At 35.1% G+C, this 5,318-nt stretch overlaps 1 long non-coding RNA gene across 1 annotated transcript; it reads left to right on the top strand.

Annotated features, from left to right (window-relative positions):
- The first annotated feature begins 3,304 nt into the window (after positions 1-3,304).
- Positions 3,305-3,740, top strand: LOC112510287. Its single transcript, XR_003068915.1, has 2 exons — positions 3,305-3,389; positions 3,509-3,740. It is a non-coding gene; the product is annotated as an uncharacterized LOC112510287 (long non-coding RNA).
- The last annotated feature ends 1,578 nt before the right edge of the window (positions 3,741-5,318 follow it).

Raw genomic sequence — 5,318 nt, forward strand, 5'->3', positions numbered from 1 at the left:
TGGTTTAAAATATGTTATTTTAATATGGTCCCACAAATATGGTGTTCTTCTTGGAGTTGAATTTTTTTTAGTATTAGACGACTCATCTTTTTTTTTTTTTTTTTGTTATGGTTGGAGATGCTCTTAGTACGTCTAAATACGTCATATCAGCTTATTGTAACATCTTTAAATAAGATACACAACTGTTTAATGGAAATTGATTTAAATTATCATTTCATCCATTCAAATTGGTTTTTTAGTCTATTGGGTTTACCCACCTATCAATTACTTTCGTAATATCCAGATCCGCAATATTTACCCAAATGTCGCTATGTACGTAATATTGCGGATCTGGCTAAAAGACAAAAGAAAGTTCAAATTCCCCAGGTTAGCAAGTGACACCATCATAATTACGGACCTGACCATCGCAATTGCCTACCTGGGTTGAATTTGATAATTTTCTTTTTTCTTTTAGCTAGGTCCGCAATATTGCGGATGTGGAAATTGTGGACGTGACGTTTGGGTAAAACCGAGAGAAAAATGGTTAGAAGACCAATTTAAATAGGTGGAATTGTTATTTGAGTCAGTTTCCTGTAGTATGTAATTTTAAAAACGTCTATTTTTAAAAAATCACGTCAATTTTTAAACACGCTTATTAATATCGCATCGTTAAGATATCAAAATAGACATTGTTACAAAACTATATTTCAATGAATGTGCCTTTGGATTTGAATGGATGGACTTTCCATAAATAGGGTTAGGATCAATTTCATGACTTGAAATGCATGTACATTAATGTGAATTTATTGCTGATATTTCTCCTTCACTACAAAAGTCAATTTTGACACCAAAGTTTAAAGGGCAAAATTGTCTTTTCATGTAATAATCCTAAAATAAATTTTCTTCTTGAGGACAAGTTTTTAGACTACCCTTTGTGATGTTTAGTCTTGTGGTTGAGGTTTTTGAACAAAGCATTAGTAAAGTTGATGGTTTTTGGTTGTTGGTAAATCTTGTGTGCTCGTTAATTTGCTTCTCGTACGTACGTACGTATAAGATATGCCTAAAGCTCGGTTTTTGAAAAGCTCGAGCTAGGGATTAAGACCCGATTAGACGAGTTGAAATGTAAGTCTTGTATAGACAAAGGTGTCTTAATTGTTCCCATTAAGTCTCGTTTTGTGTTTACGTATCTTTGTTTAATATTTGACTAAGGGGTCGTTTACCTAAATGCTTACGCGGTAAGTGCTTAACGTTAGGAGTCAACACTATAATTTATTTTATTGGGTAAGATTGTAGTACATCAAAACGTATCTTATACAGCAATTTACCTGGTAAGCCTTAACCCGGGTAAGAGTCGTCACCCTCACTTACCGGGTAAGACTCTCCATCCTTATATTTGTTCTTGCCGATTAAGATTCTTGGCCCTTGCTATGTTCATCCAATGAGAAAAATTACCTGATAAGTACTTAGCGGTTAAGCGTTTAGGAAATGTCCCCTAATACGTGAAAAGGTACTTTAATTAATCAAAAAAACTAAGTAATACATAATAAATTTGTAATATAATTTTAAAAATGTTATTTCAGATAAAAAAATGTTTTCGAAATTTAGAATCAAACCAAACAAATGAGCATAGTTCGCCTAAAGGTGGGTCATGTTCGTATAGAACCTGAGGGGTAGGACGTATACATATATATATATATATATATATATATATATATATACTATACTCGTAGAAATATAATAGCTATCGCTGAATAAACTCAATTGGTTTCAGGTTAGAGGTGAAACGGTTTTGATGAATTTTTATGCGAGACTTCTAAATTTTGTAGTATTTATCATAAATTCTTGACATGTTTTGATTTTAGGCCTTGTTTATTTTTTGGTTTTCAGCACTTAATTACCACTTATGTCTGATCCAGTCAGACATTTTGTAATCAAGACTGTTCTTTTTTCCATTTTCAGAGCCACTTATCTCTTAATAGGGGTTGGATAAAAAGAGGTAACTCAGACCCTTATTTACCTCTTATTCGCTCAATACACCATCGCCTCCCAACACTCTCGCTTTCGTATCGATCTTTCAAGGGTGATCTCTCGATCTCCAGATTTTTAACCAAATCGATCTCCCAATCCATCTGTCTTAAAAAGAATGGTGAATATTACGTATTTTTGTTGCGATCTGAAACACAAGCAGACATATGTGATTCATCTAGCACTCTTTTCTTGACGAAATATTCCTACTGGGAGTTTAGAATTTCGTATGACTACACAACGAATCTCTATATCATCATAAAGGAAGCTCTTTTATATGAATACACGTTCATATATTTATTGTGATGATCTTGAAGGCACACAACTATAAATGCTAACTTTGGTTAACAAGATTGAATGGCCAAGTCAAAGACCTTCCAGTCTAGTGGTAAAGGCTTGGGCATGACATAGTCATGAACCCGGGTTCGAGCCCTGGGAGGGGAGTGTTGGCGACATTTAAGTGAGGCCATGTTTAGCCTCCAAATTTGCTGGGGATTAGTCGGGCTTTGGCCCGGACACCCTTACAAAAAAAAAAATTTGAATGGCCAATTCATCATTGGACCATACTCTATAAGACACTTCATTAGGTGTGCCCCCTACATGTAGGGGTGAAACACATGTCTCTCAACGTCAGGGACCAGTTAATCCCTTATACAAATGTATTATTTAAACGACTTTAAACTATTGATTCAGATTTCAGACTTCAGACGTTTGTCAGTTTACAAAAACGAACAGTTTAATTCCATCCCTAATTTCTTTTGTATGAATACTTTAAAAACATTTATTTAAGATAAATTAAATATTTAGTTGGTAAAGGGTGGTGTGAAATTTTGTCTGAATACAAAACATGTACTAGGTTTGATTCTAGTCTCTCCAGATCGCCTCAGCCGCTAAGTGAGCTATAAAATACCCTTCGCATTGGTATATAGATGTTCAGTTAACTATTGCGTCTTAACGCATTTCGAGGATCAGGCCGAAAGGCGTAGTCGATGGACAACAGGTGAATATTCTCGAGTGAAGCACCTGCGAGCGGTAGTGGACGAAGCGGAAGCGAGAATGTCTTGGAGACGGTTTCTATCGGAATGGTTGGGTTGTGAGTAATAAACTTAGTGCCCAAATAATTAAATATTATGAGAACTTAATTTTGGGCTTTCTAAAAAGAATTCATGGGCTGGTTTAATGGGTTAACCCAAATAAAAGAAATGGGCCTTATTTGATTATGAAATAGGGCCCATTCTGGTATCAACAGTAAACCGTGGCGCCTATAAATAGCGCAATTGATTTAACTTTGCGTACGAGTTAAGCTTCTTATTCTAACAGTCGAGGAAGTTTTACGAATTGGGCCGGACCTCAACACTTGATTTCTACCATGTCGTTTAAGCAAGGTACGCCATTGTTGATTTCTTTCACTATCTTCTTCACCTGAATTCTTGAGTTCTTAAAATTCTGTGTCGATGCTTGCAATTTTTGAATTCATGAAACAAAATCGTGGTTTTTTGGGAAGGTGGAAAAGTGAAGCGTTAAATCAACCAAAGGCTGATAAGAAAGAATACGATTAGGTATACGTTGCTATATTGATTGGTTTTCTATTTTGTATTTACGTTCTGGTTGTTTCGATTGCTGATCTGATGCTTTTGATGAGGCAATTGATTGGATTAAGCTGTATGGTTAATTTCGTTGGTTTAAGTTTAAGTACTTCCTAGACTTACATTAGATTTCAGTTTCTGTTCTTCTTTCAATTTTGATTGTGTTTTGTGTATGTGTGATGTATTCATTTTGTTACCTGATCTATAACTACTGTGCTTTATCGGGATACAGAGGAACGATTGATTGACTGTCATGCCAACTTTCTACAGCAATCAGATGAATTTGCATGAGATCCACTTTCCTGTTTGACTTCGGTGAGTCCTAGGCCCCGTTTACCAAACACTTACTCGGTAATTGCTTACCGGTAAAATTTAAGACTATTATTTACTTACCGGGTAAGATTTTAGTCCAAATGCAACAATTCACCCGGTAAGCGCTTACCATGGTAAGAATCATCGCCCTCACTTACTAGGTAAGACCAGGGCCGGCCCTGGCCACGTGCAGCCCGTGCGACCACACACGGCATCAAAGCCTAAAGGGGCATAAAGTAGTCATTTGTTACTAGTTTTTGCTTTAATAATTTGGGAATTTGACGACTGAGCTTTGACTAAAAAAACAGGCCCTAGGCCTAGTAGGGATGAATATTGAATGCACATCATTGGAAAAAGTTGGAAAGTTAGAAAAATTTTTGTTTGTATAATATTGTTTATATGAATAAAGTTGTATTTTTTCGCAGATGTAAAGAGTGTTTTTTTGGTTGGAAGAGACATGTTTGGAAAAAAAAACTTGGTTTTCTATATAAAGCTTCCACTAGAAGTTTATTGGATAAGTCATTTTTTATATCATTAAGCCACTATGAAAGAGTCATGCATAGTTGAGCGAATAAGCTGTTAGTTCCATTAAACTTATTAAGTTGCTAACAGATAGGCCCTTAGCCTTTAGTCATTAGACCTATAACTTTTGAGTTTTACTTTTTGCTTACTATGACAGTAATTTGAATGTAATTTACTATTTTAGTTAAAAACTAATTATAATTTTCTTTTTCTTGTAAGTCCCATGTATTGAAATGGAATTTCTATTTTGCTAATTTCAATTTAGAAAAAGGAAAACTGGAAAAGAAAGAAGCACTGTCTTAATCCATGATTTATCATTTTATCATTTTATGTTTTGTATTTTGTATTCGGGGTTTTGGTTTTTATTCCCCCTTGTATTTTTTTTTATTATGATTAATAAAAATCAACATGAGGATGACATACTTAGCTTGAATAGGTTCTACACTCTTTAAAAAATCGCATGTTTTATTGTTTCATTGACTTAGAAAAAGGCTTAGGGGCATTTTTTATTATTTTCGCACAGGGCATCAAAAATCTTAGAACCAGCCCTGGGTAAGACTCATGGTCCATGTCTCGCTCTTACCGGGTAAGATTCTTAGTCCTTACCATATTTATCCGTTGAAGTAATGTGACTTAGTAAGCGCTTACCCGGGTTAGTGTTTGGTAAACGGCCCCTTAGAATTTTGTTGTAGTCAAAGCATCTCCAACCATCCTGCAAAACTTCAATTTTTCCTGGTGATTCCTTTCTAACAGACCGCCAAAATCTGTTGATTTTTGCCGGGTCTTCAAGTTGAATGGCAATAATTCTGTGTAAATCTTCAACCGGCAAAACCCTAGGTCCAAATATTTGGTGATCATTTTCATATGGCTAACAAATTTGGTGTTTTTAGACAG

Source organism: Cynara cardunculus, assembly GCF_001531365.2.
Source record: "Cynara cardunculus var. scolymus isolate 2C chromosome LG 3, CcrdV1, whole genome shotgun sequence".
NCBI classification, from domain to species: domain Eukaryota; kingdom Viridiplantae; phylum Streptophyta; class Magnoliopsida; order Asterales; family Asteraceae; genus Cynara; species Cynara cardunculus.